Source organism: Malaclemys terrapin, chromosome 8 (genome assembly GCF_027887155.1).
Source record: "Malaclemys terrapin pileata isolate rMalTer1 chromosome 8, rMalTer1.hap1, whole genome shotgun sequence".
In the NCBI taxonomy this organism is placed as follows: Eukaryota; Metazoa; Chordata; order Testudines; family Emydidae; genus Malaclemys; species Malaclemys terrapin.
The window spans coordinates 67,244,094-67,262,053 of record NC_071512.1 but is presented as its reverse complement, the minus strand read 5'-3'; positions in this window follow the sequence as shown (position 1 = coordinate 67,262,053).

Genomic DNA, 17,960 nt, shown 5'->3' with positions numbered 1-17,960 from the left:
GAGGTTGGCAGTTTTTCAAAGTGACACTATTAAGGGCCCAAAAGCAAGCTATTCCGCTGGTTAGGAAAAATAGAAAATGTGGCAAAAGATCACCTTGGCTTAACCACGAGATCTTGCATGATTTAAAAAATAAAAAGGAGTCACATAAAAAATGGAAACTAGGACAGATTACAAAGGATGAATATAGGCAAACAACACAGGAATGCAGGGGCAAGATTAAAAGGCAAAAGCACAAAATGAGCTCAAACTAGCTACAGGAATAAAGGGAAACAAGAAGACTTTTTGTCAATACATTAGAAGCAAGAGAAGACCAAAGACAGGGTAGGCCCACTGCTTAGTGAAGAGGGAGAAACAGTAACAGGAAACTTGGAAATGGCAGAGATGCTTAATGACTTCTCTGTTTCGGTCTTCACCGAGAAGTCTGAAGGAATGCCTAACATAGTGAATGCTAATGGGAAGGGGATAGGTTTAGCAGATAAAATAAAAAACGAACAAGTTAAAAGTCACATAGAAAAGTTAGACGCCTGCAAGTCACCAGGGCCTGATGAAATGCATCCTAGAATACTCAAGGAGCTAATAGAGGAGGTATCTGAGCCTCTAGCTATTATCTTTGGAAAATCATGGGAAACGGGAGAGATTCCAGAAGACTGGAAAAGGGCAAATATAGTGCCCATCTATAAAAAGGGAAATAAAAACAACTCAGGAAACTACAGACCAGTTAGTTTAACTTCTGTGCCAGGGAAGAGAATGGAGCGAGTAATTAAGGAAATCATCTGCAAACACTTGGAAGGTGGTAAGGTGATAGGGAACAGCCAGCTTGGATTTGTAAAGAACAAATCATGTCAAACCAATCTGATAGCTTTCTTTGATAGGATAACGAGTCTTGTGGATAAGGGAGAAGCTGTGGATGTGGTATACCTAGACTTTAGTAAGGCATTTGATATGGTCTCGCATGATATTTTTAACGATTAAACTAGGCAAATACAATTTAGATGGGGCTACAATAAGGTGGGTGCATAACTGCCTGGATAAACATACTCAGAGAATTATTAATGGTTCCCAATCCTGCTGGAAAGGCATAATGAGTGGGGTTCCACAGGGGTCTGTTTTGGGACCGGCTCTGTTCAATATCTTCATTAAAGACTTAGATATTGGCATAGAAAGTACGCTTATTAAATTTGTGGATGATACCAAACTGGGAGGGATTGCAACTGCTTTGGAGGACAGGGTCATAATTCAAAATGATCTGGACAAATTGGAGAAATGGTCTGAGTTAAACAGGATGAAGTTTAACAAAGACAAATGCAAAGTGCTCCACTTAGGGGAAAAAAAATCAGTTTCACACATACAGAATGGGAAGAGACTGTCTAGGAAGGAGTACGGAAGAAAGGGATCTAGGGGTTATAGTGGACCACAAGCTAAATATGAGTCAACAGTGTGATGCTGTTGCAAAAAAAGCAAACATGATTCTGGGATGTATTAACAGGTGTGTTGTGAGCAAGACATGAGAAGTCATTCTTCCGCTCTACTCTGCTCTGGTTAGGCCTCAGCTGAAGTACTGTGTCCAGTTCTGGGCACCGCATTTCAAGAAAGATGTGGAGAAATTGGAGAGGGTCCAGAGAAGAGCAACAAGAATGATTAAAGGTCTTGAGAACATGACCTTTGAAGGAAGGCTGAAAGAATTGGGTTTGTTTAGTTTGGAAAAGAGAAGACTGAGAGGGGACATGATAGCAGTTTTCAGGTATCTGAAAGGGTGTCATAAGGAGGAGGGAGAAAACTTGTTCACCTTAGCCTCTAAGGATAGAACAAGAAGCAATGGCCTTAAACTGCAGCAAGGGAGGTCTAGGTTGGACATTAGGAAAAAGTTCCTAACTGTCAGGGTGGTTAAACACTGGAATAAATTGTCTAGGGAGGTTGTGGAATCTCATCTCTGGAGATATTTAAGAGTAGGTTAGATAAATGTCTGTCCGGGATGGTCTAGACAGTATTTGGTCCTGCCATGCGGGCAGGGGACTGGACTCCATGACCTCTAGAGGTCCCTTCCAGTCCTTGAATCTATGAATCTAAGAGTAAGGCAGAGCTGTTGGGCTCCAGACTACAACAGTGGAATCTCCCGGCAAGTGATGTTAGGGTTTCCATGTTCCATGACCATCAAAAGGATCTTGTCCCATTCTTCTTCATGGAAGGTGATCTTGTAGCCTGCAACAACATCGATGGTGTGATGGCAGCCCTCAACATCGTTCACGATCCAGATGAGTGGAGACTGTTCATTGATTCATTGAAGACGAGTCTTAAAGCTGTTTTACTTGGCATAATGGCAATGTTTTGCCATCAATTCCAGTTGGTCATGCAGTCCATATGAAGGAAACCTATGACAACATGAAACAACTTTTGAGGTGCATAAACTATGACCAACATCAGTGGCAGCTTTGTGGCGATTTGAGGGTTGTTGCTCTCTTGCTTGGTCTGCAGACTGGATACACAAAGTACTGCTGTTTTCTCTGCGAATGGGATAGTCGTGCAAGAGATTCCCACTACATCAAGAAAGATTGGCCACTCCGACAGTCATTGGAGCCTGGGAGGAAAAGTGTTCAGCATCCACCACTTGTTGAATCAAGGAAGATTTTGTTACCACCCTTACACATCAAGCTGGGTCTGATGAAGAACTTTGTCAAGGCCATTGACAAAACACAAGCAGCTTTCAAGTACCTCCATGGAAAATTTCCAAGGTTAAGTGAAACTAAGAGAAAGGAAGGTGTCTTTGTTGGTCCTCAGATTCGTGAACTTCTTCGAGATGATACATTTGACCATGCACTGCGTGGCAAGGAAAAGACGGCGTGGAAAGCCTTCCAGTTAGTGGCAATAAATTTTCTCGGAAACAACACGGCAGACAACTACAGGTTGTTGGTGGAAAACCTCCTCAAGGCATACAAAAGCCTTGGTTGCAACATGCCACTAAAGAGACATTTTTTGCACTCTCATCTAGATTTTTTTTTTTTTTTTCCACCGAACTGTGGAGCAGTGAGCGACGAGCATGGTGAGCGATTTCACCAGGACATTGCAACAATGGAGAAACGCTATCAGGGCAAATGGAGCCCATTAATGCTTGAAGACTATATTGCTGGGCAGTGACAAGAGATGCTCCATTTAATGAATACAAGAGACAAGCCAAGAAGCGCCGAGTAGACGCTGAATAGGACTAAAGTATGTACAGAATAGTTTTTTGCCTTTTGTTTCATAATAAATTTTATTTATATAACCCTTTTGCTGATTTTTAAAGTGTTACATAAACAGGACAGGTGAAATATCATGTAAAGCAACCATAAACACATGAAAAGACCTAGGTTTACAATTTATGATTAAAACTCTACTATCTACACAATATACATAGACATAAAATGTAAAAACTTAAATATCTTAGAAACAGTAGCTAATCAGTTGTTTTAATTGTCATATTTGAATTCAGCACATCAAAATACATAATAAATAGCACATTTTATCTCTGAAGCAGATGACTTCTCAAAAATTGTAGACCAGTGTAATTTGTCCCATAATGCTTACCAGCATTTTAATACAGACAGTACGTGCCCTGTTTCTGCAGTGGTCCTAAGATTAAAATGTCCTCCATCCCTGGAGGAATTATTATATTATAGGAGGAAAGAAGAATTCTAGATTTTGGGGAATGTTGAGGAGGAAGGTTTGGGGGAAACAGTGCCGTATAAATCGAGGAATCCTCCACACAATTTAGATCTAATGAGCTGCATAGAATATCTTGCCTTGCTTGCAGGTTATACTTCTCAACTGTTTTATACTTTAATATACTGCAATAGATGTCATGGGAATCAGTGCTTTAAAAATACATACAGTACATAGAGTAGATGCCCCTATAGCTCTAACCCTCTATTTCCCCCGCCCCCTGCCTTTGTTTGCAGGGGGAAATCCACTGAATAACACAGAGTTCCCGTTAAAAATACTTGGATTTCTGTAGGGAAGGAAGACTTAGGTGGATAGGACAGAATGTTCCTAGGCAAAAACCTCCCATACAAATATCAAACAAACAGCAAGTTGTTTTAGCTAATCAAGTGCCTGAAAAAAATTACTGATTTGAGGCAGCACTGGTGATGGACAATGGACAATCAGTCTTATTGTTGGGGTGGAGGGAACCAGTGCAGCCTTTGTACAACACAATTGTATAATATCATAACTGTAGTTTGGGACTGACAGCACAGTACAAATGTATTATTTCATGATGCAAGTCCTTCAGATTCATATTTTGATGTGGCTTACGATATACCAGCTAAGGGTTCAAACCAATGCCTACTGAGGTCAATGGGAGTCTTTCTCTGAAATTAATTTTCTATTCAGGTTAAATAATCCCTAGGAAGACTTTTTTTAAACCATGTAACTTAGTACTTATGAAAGATGCCACATGGACAGTCTCAGACTCTCTTATCCTTTAGTTAGTCATAGTATGGAGGCAACATGGGCAGGGTCAGCACAAATTTCTCTAGTAACCTGGCAATATATCTCAACCCTGTTTTGGTGGGACAGCCTATCCTGTAAGAAAGGAGTTGATTCTCCATGCTCCTTCATTGCTTGGTCCTTCCGTTAAGACCATCAACAAGGGTGCAAATCAGTATAATTTGGTGGTTTTTGTGATGTTGATGCCTGTCTGCTAAGAACTGATATCACCAACTCATTTCTTATAGGTCGCCAGAGCTGCCAAGTGGTAACAATGATTTTTCACCACTACAGTCTTGGGCTAGAATATTGTGGGTGATTTAGAAGCGGTAAAAGGCTCTGTCCACTGAGCCAGTCATTCTTCCGAAGATGAATTACTTAAAACAATTTAGTGTTGAAACAAGCCAGTCTCATTAAGGGATCTAACTGAGCTTTCAGGCACTGCTCTACACTGGGGCAGTGCAGCATCACTTGTCCCAGCAGAGCACTTGAGGCAGTATGTTAGTGACCCAGCCAAGTATGTACCCATGGTCTCTGCAGGGCTTGTACTACCCATTCTGAAGTCTGCATTGTGCTGTCTTCACTGCTATCATTACACACATTAGCTGGTTTCAGGCTAACTTGGGTGCAGAGCTTTTGCTGTGTAGACATACCCAATGTCTCCTGGAATTCCTAGGTAGTAAGGGAAGGGTGCTAATTTCTGTAGCCTTGGAAGGGGTGGATCTTATGCTCTCCTATGTGCCAAGCAGCTCCCTGGGGCAGACAAAGGGAAAGGAGCAATGGCTCACCATCTCTAACCCCTTTTCAGATGGTTTGTACCCCAGGCATTGCCAGCCAGGGAGTATCCTCTGTACTCTGCAAGGTGCAGGGACTGGGGGAGTGGAGTAGGAGGAAAGCTCCATAAGACCTTTGTGCACTGGTGCAACATCCAGCCCTATATCTTTGTCTATAATGAAAACAACTCTTTGGAAAAGCATTGCCATCTTCTTTAGCCACTGCCCAGACCAATGTTTTGGAATTCCATGAAACTTGAAAAAATAACAACTCCTCTACAGATAAAAAAGAACCCCAAAGCTGAGCTTACTTCAGCCTGTCAAAAGAAAAGCTGTGGAGAAGAAATCTTTGCGAATAATCACTTGTACTGAGAAGCTGTACACTTGTGAGCACTCTGATTTTCTGCTGCTGTGGTTACCTCTAAGGACTTCATTAAGTTATGGACTTGGTACCAGTGGGGAACAGAAGACAAAAGGCTTTTGAAATTTTCAAAATGTTTTCTCTTAAACACACCTCTTGAGGTTGCATATTGAGCAGATTGCTGCTGATCTCCAAAGAAGTCCACAGAATAACTTTTTTTTTGCTAGCAGTGTGTAAGGAAGTAGTTTTCTGTCAAAATGAATATAGTTTGCCATTTGTTTTGCAAGTTCAGTGGTTGAGCTGGACAAATTTTTTGGATGAAACTTTTTTTGGGGGTGTGTGTGGAAAAATACATATTTGTTGACACCAAAATGCTTTGCAAATTTGTTTCTGTTGAGAATTCCCCCCTCCACACCCAAAATGTAAAAATGTTTTTTGTTTTGACATTTTCTTCAGTGGTTTTCAATCTGGGGTATGTGTACCCTAGGGGTATGCAAGCTCTCTTCAGGGGCATTTGAGAAAAATCCTGTAATGGCAGACAACCAAAAATCCACTATCCCCACAGCTCTACTGCAGAACCTTACAGGCTTAGGTCCCTGGGTGAACAGCTTTCAAATTTTAATATGTGCACTGAAAAACACTATGCACTTGAATTTTTAATTGGCTAGGTTATATCTAGATCTAGCTGATCTGACCACATTACCTCAGTTTTGAAGTGAGATTTCAAACAGATTTTAATGTCCTATTAATTAAAACGTCCTCAGTTATGTGAGGCCAGTAATTATCTGAAAGAAGATGCCTTTTCTTTCTGTGATCCCAGTTGTTCCTTAAGTTATGATTAAAGTATGCAGACATACTGGATTGCTGTACTCGTCATTTAGAGAAGCTTGGGTCTTGTTCTTGCAGCATTTACATCACCTGGTTATGGAATCAATTGTCATTCAAAAAGCTCAGTCTCTGTTAGTTTTAAATCAAAAGCGAAAAAGACTTGTGGGGGGCACACTACACTCCCACACCCTAGCCCCAGATTGGGGTATATTTCACCTCTATCAGTCCAGATGCCAGTACTCCTGCATAAAGCTCAATTGCAAAAGCTTTATGCAGGTGCAGGGAATTCCACCCTAAGCTCACCTGGGTTATACAGTGCATGTGTTATTTCTCCGGAGTGCTTTATCTTTCTATTTTGGCTCCAGTCCTGCAATGTGATCTGTACTGGCAGATCCCTGATTTATGGGACTCTATTTAGGTGTAGGGATCTGCTCATACAGATCCAATTACAGGACTGGGACTTACTTTTTATTTATTTATTCATATTCAGACAATAGGAATTTCACTTAAACAGCCTCCTACTGGTTTCTCTTAATGGGTAGCATCAGCATACTTACTCTACTTGCAGAGAATCTGAAGAGGCCTCTCTGCTTGGGACATAATTTTTTTTTAAACTATTGCATTAAAAATTATGTTCTCGGAGTTCCTGAAATATCCTGAGGCTGACTTGTCATTGTTGATAATGCATTAAGCACAAGACTTTAGCGTGCTACAGTCTCAGTTGTTGCTGGGTTGACTGTGCCCTTTTGTATAGCACTAAGCAGGAATGAGGTAAGGCATAAAAGGGCACACAGTGGTGATGTATTGTCTGTGAATGATGAATGCAAGGGTGTAGGAGACACACGCACAAGGCCAACACCTACTATGCAAGCCATGCATGAGTTAACAGGAAAAAAGTTAAATATAAAGGGCCAGGTGATCAAGGGCACATGCAGAGAATTTGCACACATACAAAACCTTAGCTCAGTGGCCAATCCAAATTTCTGGGTTGGATACTGGGCAAGCGTGCAGGGATCTAGAGGGAGGAATCCTCCCTTCAGGACATGGAGTGATGGACCACAGAAGGATGTTCAGCTGATTGACACAACTTCTGTGGCTTCTTACCCAGGTCCAGAAGGGTCCATGGCCCTTCCCTAACCCACCCATGCCGCCTCTCATCCACTATTGAATTATTTTATTCAAAGAATCCCTGCAGAACACCTCGTGCAGCCCCCTAAATCTTGACCCCAAGACGTATACAGTTGAACCTCACTGTTTTCACAGCCAGGGGCTGCAAAAACAGGGACAATGAGTTGGATTAGTCCCTAGGTGGCATATCTGCTCAGAGACGTCAAAGCCATATTTGAGGCTGCTTTGAATTGGTTTTTGTGATGTTTAATACAATACTTTCCCTGCTTTAAGACTCCATACCTGTACTGTATGTGGTTGTCCTATGTACTCAGCTTCACCTCTACCAGGTCAGGTTACTATAACATGCTGAGGAGCCCATACACAATAAAATGTGTCCAAGACTGCATACCTGTCCTAGAGGACTGAAGCAGTAAAAGTGAGTGGTGATACTCTACCACAAAGCCCCATTCATCAAATGCACACTCCCATTGGACCCTGCTTGCCACACCCATCTTGTCAGGATTTAGGCACATTCATTTAATTAAACACAAAAGCATGCAAATAAAAGTCAGGACTTTGCCATTATGGATTTCACATTGTCCTTTATTTCAAGGGACACAGAAGAAACTAGCTGGTCAAAAAAATTCAATTGCCAATACCTCTGAAATTAATCACAGGTCATCAATCCCACACTTACAAACCAGGGACATAATCCTGCAAGCCTTCATTGAGGCAAGGAATCCTACTGACATCAGTGGGGCTAAAGCATATTAGTAAAGTTTCCACCAACAGATCCCCAGTTCCAATATGTTAATTTCTGTTACAGTAAAATTATTATAAACTAATTCCTGGTGATTTTCCAAAGCAATTTTCTAAATAGTGTATAGACCTCTTTATACAATTTATTTAAAGAAGAAGGCAAAGCAAAGTCAGATGATGATAATTTTCCCTCAAATAAATTAACATATCCTTCCCTCCTTGCCAATCTTTTCTATCTTTGTAAAAAGATGTTTCATATCATCATTCAAATTACTTAAAGAAAATTCAACTATATGGCCTGCATCCTTCATTCCCTGGTCCTGGGGGCTGGTGCAAGCCTCAGGGCTGTTCTAGCATACATCCAGCTGCCAATGGTCTTTAGAGTCCTTCAGAACAGCCAAGCCTTGTCAAGTTATACAATGGACACCTCAACCACACCTGTTTTGTCCCAGAGAGTCCCCTTGCTAAGGGGATTGGGAGCTGATATATCAGCTCTATGTGACCTGATGATTGCCTTCAGTAGAAGAAATACTTTGGGGGCTAATCTACTGGCTTTATAGCTGCATTCAGCAAAACAGTTGGATCAAGGGTCAAGGATTGGCCTTATGAGGCTAAGAAAAAGATCTGCAAAACATTATCATACCCTATCCTCTTTACAGTTCCTAGCTTTTCTCTAAGATTAAGAGCTTTCTTTTGGTAGTCTTTAGTGGGGAGACAGAATTAAAACTGTCATTTTGCATAAACTAGAGAAATGTGTATTTTTGATTGATAGGAACAGTTTGCCGTGACAGGAGCTGAACAAGTGACAAGAGATTTAATTCATAAGAATTGAAATGGGAGTTTAAAAAACAAAAGGATTGTCTTTTTGTTTTCAGAATCTTTAAATGGCATTAAGGAAAAGCTATGTCTAGTAGGGAATGAGTATAAAAATCTTGCATGCAACTTCTTGCTGAAACCCAGGATCAATCATGCCATCCAAAAGGACATAATTACAGTTCAGCATTACTGCTAAGTCTTGTCCTCACTTCACTTCTTCTGATGTGATTTATTTGCCTGAATCCATTTGCTCTTCAGCCTCAATATCCGGGTGATGTGTTTCATTGCAGATAGCATCTGAAAGGCCTTCCAAGGACTCTGCCTGTGTGTGTGCAGCAAAACAAAGAAGCTCAAAGCGCTCTAACTTTACTCATGTCATTGAAGCAGATATAGAGGAAGAAAACACGATACCACCTGGCATTTCCTTTGCTGCATCTGTTCGTCATGGCGAGATGGGCATGAGTAGTGAGGGGTGACAGGCAATATTGCTTTGAAGCTTTAAAACTTAGCTCAGAAAAGATTGGGTCTCTTTATATTGATAAAACTACTCTAATCACGAGTATTCATGTGAGTGTGTGAGCTTCTGATAAGACTTCTATCAAGTGTATATGACATTAACTAGCAACTACACTGCTCTCTAATCAGCTGTTTTTCCTAGCAACAGTATGTAGACAATGAGAAGAAATCTATTTAGCAAGCACCCAACTGTCAGGGAAGATGCTGTTACAACAATTCACCCATGAGATCATCTGTAGTTTGGCGAGAAAGTCCAAGATGGGCCCAAACTAGAACCCCAGATCTGAATATCCCTAGATGTCACTGGACTGAAGATGTTAAAAATCCAGATCCAGGTCTGAATTTTGCTGCTTGATCCCGCACACCTCTAAGATAATGGGAACTTTATGAAATAAGTTAATGGGGGGAATAAAGAGAAATAACTGATCATTAAATATGAACATCTGAGACAGCTCCTTTTCAGGCAGTCTTTCCTTATAAGACCTGGGTATATAATTTGGTTTTCACAAAGTTTCTTCAACTCTATAAGGATCTCGCATCAATCTCTTTGAGAAAACTATCTTGTCTCTTGAGGCACAGTAAAAAAACTACTGTTCTTGTAGAAAGAAAAGGCTGATGTACAGAGTTCTTTTGTTAAAATGAGATCAAGCTTACTTCAACAAGAGTGACTACATTTTCTGGGATCAAACTGGGACAAACTTTGGGAGACAATGGTCTTCCGAGACTCTAAACGTTCTGTTGTTCATTCCTGCAACAATCTATCAAGTGTCAGATGATCTTTTCTGTGTTAAAGTTCATGGGTCTGATTCTTCTATGATTTACATCAGTGTAATTCAGGATATATTCCACTAAATCAGTGAAATTACTTGACTTCAAGTGAATTATTCTTGACCAGCATAAATCATAAGAGAATCAGAACACAAGGTGTCTGGAACCCAGCACAAACACTGACCCACTTCAGAGAATATTGGTATATGCTGCAATCCATATTCGTGTACCTCAGCTGAAAGAAAGTTGATAATTCTTCCTGGAGTAAATCTGAGACACAATTGTATCTTTGTGCCTTCTAGTGGCACATATATTTTTATAAGCAAAGCCAGGGTCCCACTGGCACCGTTAGGAATAATCCTTTAAGAGTTTTCCATAGATATCTGTTGCTTAACTTCAACAGGGAGCTAACGAAACACTCTACAGAGATTTTTTTTTCCCCTCATGAACAACAAGAGATGCTTGTAAATTTAAAGCAACGGTCATACACAATCAAATACAGTGGCATAAAAGCAGTCATGCTCTCACTGCTATAAAAATAAATGGCGCCAATAAAGACATGCCAACATGTAAGAATAAACCCTTTGTGTTAAAACATATATAGCTAAAGAACATTTTATGTTATTCCTTTTTATTCTTCAAGACTCAGAACTTGGCTATTTTGAAAAGCTTTCTCAGTGACTGGATCCCCACCTTATCCCAGATCTTAAACTTCTCTGGGACTCTGTTTTGGCTGAACTTTGCATTTTCATATTTAGGGGTCATAGAGCAGTAAAAGGGCTCAATTTGCTTGAAACGGAGTTGTCCTAGCAAGGGAATGGAAATATATCTATCCTGGTCTGTATGTTTGGTGTAATCAAATTACTCTTTTCCAGATAGTATAAGGGTAGGCTTGCTGCACCTAATGTTTCTTTTTCCTGTCTTGGGCCCAATCCATATGGGTCAAAGGCCTTAATGAGGCTTTTTTAATATTGGAAGCTGCCTTTTTATTGTCCAATATAGAGCTTGCTTCAGGATGGTGCTGTGGAGGGTTTTTCCCCACCTGCCACCACTAGATGACCTGAAGTGGGTAATGGGAGGATAGGACAATGATACCACCTCCCTCCACACCAGCCTATCAGACCTCTGCCATTCATTGTACCTGACTCTCTATTCTTTGTCTTGGACCTTCCTGCTCTCCTTTTCCTGTCCCGTCATAAAGTTGTGACATACAGGAGAGCACCTCTTTATATCCTGACCCCAGTCACCTGACATGGGTCATAGTTAACCAGTTGTGGCTATCTGGTTCTCTACCCACTTCTTTTGGTTGGGCTCTCAGTCCCTCTCATCTTCCTTTTCTGGGGATCCCAGGCCCCACTTACCAGGGCTCTCTGACCCCTTTTCCCCTGCAGGTGCTCCCGAAGTAGTGGGTCTCACGCTGAGGGAATGGCCTTCCCTCACCACAGCACTCCTTCCAAGTGGGGGATGTATCACAGCAGCAACAACAATTTCTCTTCTGTGCCACAGGAAATCGAGGGGCTTCCTTGTAGGGAGGAAATTTGGCAGCGGTGGCCCATGGGGGGCGGGAACTGGTGAGCATGAGAGTCTTAGAAGGAGGAGCTGCCTGATAGGGAAGTGGAGGAGCAGGAGCAGCAGTAGAAAGAGCTGCTCTCCAGATGATTGTTATTGGTCTGCATAGTCAGTTGGACAGTACTCAGAATAAAGCAGAGCTCCTGCAAGCATCTTGTGTGATCACTGAACACAGCAGTGTCCACACTAGGAACTGAATCAGACCCAGTTAAGTTTACTCCATTGACTTCAAGAAAGCATCCTTCTTCATTCCTTGATGTTCCTTAATGATCAAGTCAACTGGCCACATAGTAAAAACAAAACAACAATAAAACTAATCAACCAACCCCTCCACCAAAAAAGACCCCCCCCCCAACACAACAAACCTTTTTATATATTGCATACACAGAAAGTGTAAAGTATATGGGAGTGATTGTCTAGGAAATGCAATTCTGAAATCAATCACATTTATGTCCTATGTATGGTACATTAAAATTATGTCTAACTATACACCATGTATTTCTAGTGATATGAGACCAGGCCAGTTCTGAATACAGCAGATATGTATGGTTTAATTATTTGTGCAAAAGAATTGATGAGATCAATGATAATTTACAGGAACTATAGAACTTCCCTCCAAATAGGGTGAACAAGCTCAGTGGTGTTTCTTATGCTTCATACTTTTCTGGTCTCTTGTATAAGTTTTACCTAGCAGGAGATGTTCTAAATAATTTGCATGAGAACTACGAAATTATCTAGGAAGAAGAGGGATTTCCCCCCCCACCTCCATGCCCATATAGGTCATCTTGCAAATAATACAAATATCTCCGCTTGGAAGAATCTGGCTAACCTATTGGCAGCTTTTTGGACAGAAGAAAAAAAGGATTTTTAACCTGAAAAGTACATGAAACCTTTCACTGCAGCAGAAAAATATTATGTAAAAAAATCATTATCACCTTCTTGCTACAGTGGAAGTATCCTAGGAATTGCCATACTGGAACAGACCCATAGCCCATCTAATTTGATATCCTTTCTCTCAGAGCAATCAGTTAAAATTTCAGAAGCAATGAATTAAAATTGAGGCACAATTCTTGGATCCAGACCCAAACTTTTCCACAGAGTGGTTGGATCTGGGTTTTCGTTATTCTTAATGCTCAATAATTAAGATTAATGTGCAATAATATAGGGGGCAAATTTCCTCCTGGTCATTAGCTTATGCCCTAAAGCATAAAGAAAGTTTTCTATACTTTTTAGTTAAACACATTTTATAAGTTAATTCAACTTTAGTGCGGATCCCTCTTACTGTTCTGAAACTTGAATATAAAACTCTCTTTTCAGGGAAGGAAAATGAGACCTCCAGTTGTTTCAAAGCATTGAAATGTGCAAACTGCAACTCTAGTTACAGTGAAGTTTTGCTGTGATAAAATTAACTTTGTTGTGGGATACATCCTTGCCCCCTTTCTGCAGATGACCTCAAATTCAGCAGAACCAGGACAGTGCATGTATGTGAGAGATAAGGGAGAAGGGGACATACAATCAGCATTGTCCCTAGCAAAGTAGGGGCACAGGAGCAGTGGGGGCTGCTGTAACCTTAGGTTTAGGCTACTATTATATAATAGTAATATTAGAGGCTTCCTTCGTGGAACCCATTTGCGCGAAGCCTAAGAGCTTAGCCCTGGAACCCCTTTCTGTTTCCCATACAATAAATACAAATTGAACGGCTCTCTTCACATTTGTATCAATTGCATTTTTTGCCTTTATTATAACACAAGATAAATCACATATAGTATGCAATATGGGGATGGCACATGGTGAATCTTTTGATGGGTTATTAGCATTTTTACTAAGAGTGGGTGTTTTTTTTTACAATTGGATAGTCCATTACGTTCAGGGCTGTGGAAAAAACAGCTGTTTGTTTCAGGGGAAAAAACCACAACCCTCCCCAGCTTAGTGATTTATTGCCCCGATTTTTTTGACCATCTGTGTCACTCTGAAGTATTTACATGAACGTGACATATTTGAAAAGGCTTTTTTTTATATATTGGAAACATTCAGCTCTAATTTCAGTGCGTGAATGAAAACGTCAACATATCTAAAGAAATTAAAAGGGGAAACAATGAGCACATCAAAAGTCTTGTTATGTCTATTAGGGAAGAACAAGAGAGTTATAGAAGCCTGGAGGAAAAGGGGTAATTCAAGAGAAGGGACTCTTCTCCTAAGATCTGTGCATATCATAGGGATTACGAGTTTGAGCCAAACTTCTCTCTATTTTATGGAGGACTGGGGAACAACCAGTAGCAGTACTGGTAAAGCCTGTCCCTCCCTGACAATTTGGGAAAATTCCTCCCAGGGTTTTCTTCCTCCCAGGAAGCTTTCATATAGGTTATCCTGAAGGAAGGAATGATCTAAGATAATATATCTGATTATAGTTAATAGATTAATAGCTTGTTTATCCAGGAGTGCATTAATAGCAGCAGCTCTCCAACCAAGATGAGCCAGTTTGCAGTTTTATTGTGAGATTTCAGATTAAAAGAAACGAAGAATGAATAATTTTGTTAATCCTTTCTTACCTTCATTCCAGTATTTGTTTTTTGCTTGTAGTGATAGTCTCTCTCTCTCTCTCTCTCTGGTACTGATAGTATGATAACTGCTTGAAGCTGTGATGATTTCTTGGTGCTCTACATAACAAAGAACATAGAAATATATATTCAGCTGGCAGTAATATGTAGTCAATATATGGATAAAATTTGTAGATTTTTTTTCATGTTAATTTTGTTGGTTTGATTATAATGCCCACCCCCACCCCACCCTTATAGTGGCCCACAAAAGTAAAAAGAGCCACATTTTAGGACTCTGTATGTTTTTTTCCTTCCGTGTCTAATTTTGTGAGGTGTTCTTTGTTTGTTAAAACATGTTTACTAAATAAATTTAGATTAACTCTCCAGATGCTCTTTCCTGAAATATTACAATTTAATGACCAGATCCTCAGCTGATGTAAATTGACCTAGCTCTAATAACGTCAATGGAAAAATCCTATGGTCGCTTCTAAGTACTCAAAATATTTACAGGAACAGAGTTACACTAGTTTACGTTAGCTGAAAAACTAGACCTTAAAATTCAATCCTGCTTTTATTGGATACAGGATTAAGCCCCATTTTAGTGTAATTATAGCTCATTTGAGAATATTTCTTGCTACCACTCTAGACCAAAAGACACAAAAGTACTAAAGTTTTAAATACATTTTTAAGAACACTTTGAATGAAGCTATGAAAGAATTTTTCCCTTGCAGCAGTTACTTTTGAAAGCCCTCTTTTGTCATTTAGTAGCCTTCATCACAAAGGCATAATGTATCGTTCATGTACGTTGCACAACTTGCTCAATTAACATTAATTTCATTCAGCCTCTATAATCAGAGGATTCTATCCACAAGTTCCTCTGCTTGTGTAAGTCAACATATCACCATTGACTTGAATAGAACTATGCTGATTTACATTAGCTGAGCATCTAGTCCATTATTTTAAGATGTTAGAGGTTCCCATGAGTGGGGAGGAAATAATGCTGCTTCTTTTCTTCTTCTTCTGAAGAAATGCTCAACTGAGAAGGTAGAAATTAGGAAAAGTAATAATTATACCTGAAATGTTAATAAGTGGATATCTTTTCCAAACACACAAAAGTTTTTAAATTCTAAAAGACATACACACACAAAAGATTTAGGGAAAAGGGAAAATTGTCTTTTATGTTGTTAGTGCCTAGCTCACTTAGCAGCTCCACCACGTGACAACAAATAACTAAAGAAAACCATTATTATGCAAACCATTTTGGCACAAAAGGGCATTACATATCTCGTACAAAAGGGGATTTCTTTAAAAACACAGCACATTCAGTGTTGGGGTTTGCAGTAGAAATTCATTGCCTTGCTTGCCAATATTATCATGCAGCTGGGTATTATGCTATTGCGTTTCTCTGAGGAAAAAAATCACAACAGAGAAATTCAAATGGTCTCAGATTAAACTGTTGTATTCAATTTAGCTATGTTGTCATATAACTTTTAATGACTTTTGGCATCTCTTCTCTCAGTACAAAGGTCACTATAAATATTTCTCACAGAGACTTTGGTAGCAAACAAACCTGTCAAAATTATATTTATTTTGATGAAAACTAGTGTAAGACAAGATTAGACATTTTTTCAGTGCTGGAAACCAAGCCACTTTAGTGGGATTGACTGTATTGTACTTGTCTCATTTGACAAAGAAATAAACCGAGACATTAAACAGAAATACCCTGTGCACTGTCCACCTTTAGCTAGAGAAGAGATTTTGTAATGGTATCTCTTATTTTAGTGCTGTCAATAAAACAAGAGACAGCCATATTTCAGTTTTCAGTTCAAGGTTATATTTTTCCTTGCCAGAAAACCCCTCCCTATTTTAATAAAACAAAAATCAACCAACCAAAGAGATTTTAGGTGAGTAAAAAAGTCAAATGTAGTTTCTCTTAGACAAATTGGATTCTAAAGAGTTTAATCTTTCAAACACTGATTTGGATGGGGAAAGTACATAAGTGTTTGTAGGATTAGGCCTGTAACTCCACATATTCCTAACGTCTGCTAATTTTGATGTTTTTTCCTTACTTTTCATCAATATTTCATTTATTGTTCCAATTCTCTCTGTATGGAATGGGATTTAAAACAGAAAAATCAGAACAGCTTAATAGGAAACTGCTTTTAAAAGTGTTCATTTAAAAAAAAAAAAGTCTTTCTCTCTTTTGTGATTTTCATTTTTCTTTTCTCTCATATTTTTTGTCTTTAATTCCATTTTCAAGAAGCCATTCCTGGGAGGGTTTTTTCCTCCATTTGTCCCTGATTCGCCCCAACATTGGTGGTTCTTTTAGTGGCAGATGGTTGAAAGGCGTGTGCTATGTGGTGATTTTATCTGCTGGGAAACAAAGGAATGGCACAAAATGAACATTTCTGGAAAAAAAACCCATGCTTATTAAATGGTTTCTTGGCATGTGTTAGTAGAGAAGCCAGACTTTCAGACACTGAGCACACTGTGGCATTCAAACACTAATGCAAACTAGCCCTTGGTGTACAATAAAATTAGAAACAGAAAATGGAGAGCTTTGGAAAGCTGCACAGCAATGAGCATGTAGCTTGAACGTAACTCCAAATTCTTCACATAAATCTGAAATACAAAAGACACCACATAATATTGGTCCAAGCTCACTTGTTTATTAATAAATACTCTGTGTTCTATGGAAGGTCATGTACTTGTTTACTATGAAATGTTTTCCTGTTTTGATTTGTTAATTATGGCATCTCGTGTATCAGTATTAATGGGTAAGCCAATTAGAACAAAAAATAATGAAGAAAAACTTGGTTCAGTCCAAGACCCTTAATGAATAAAATACATTAGTGTATAGACAGGAACAAATTGTGAGTGTTAAAACTGAATTTTGGTTTTAAAATTTGTAAAAACTGGCACTCTGAGCTGATTATGCATAAAGCAATCATGGAAAAATGTCTCTAAACAAGATATAAAAACAACACATTTGCAAAAATGTCAAATACAGATTTCACTCAGATGTGAATGCTTTCTATCCATCAGTGTGCCCCAAATACTTATATTCTCATGGGTGCACTGTCATATGATTCTCTGAAGTTCCCATTTCTGGAAAGTGAGACTGAATGGAATGATTCTCTGAGATCAGTAAATCAGCTTTGTAGAATGTATCATAATTCTCCAAAGAAATATATACAGGAAGGGGACATCTTGGAGAATGTTAATAATGGTAATGTTTACAGTGCTGTCGTGATCTGAAGAAGAGCTCTGTGTAGCGTGAAAGCTTGTCTCTTTCACCAGTAGAAGTTGGTCCAGTAAAAGAGATCACCTTACCCACCTTGTCTCTCTCTAATAATGGTAATGCACAGATAGAAAATGTTATATCTCAGGACTTTAAAAGTAGGCAAATATTATTATCCCCATTTTACTGCTGGAGAAACACTGCAATGGACGCTAAAAGAA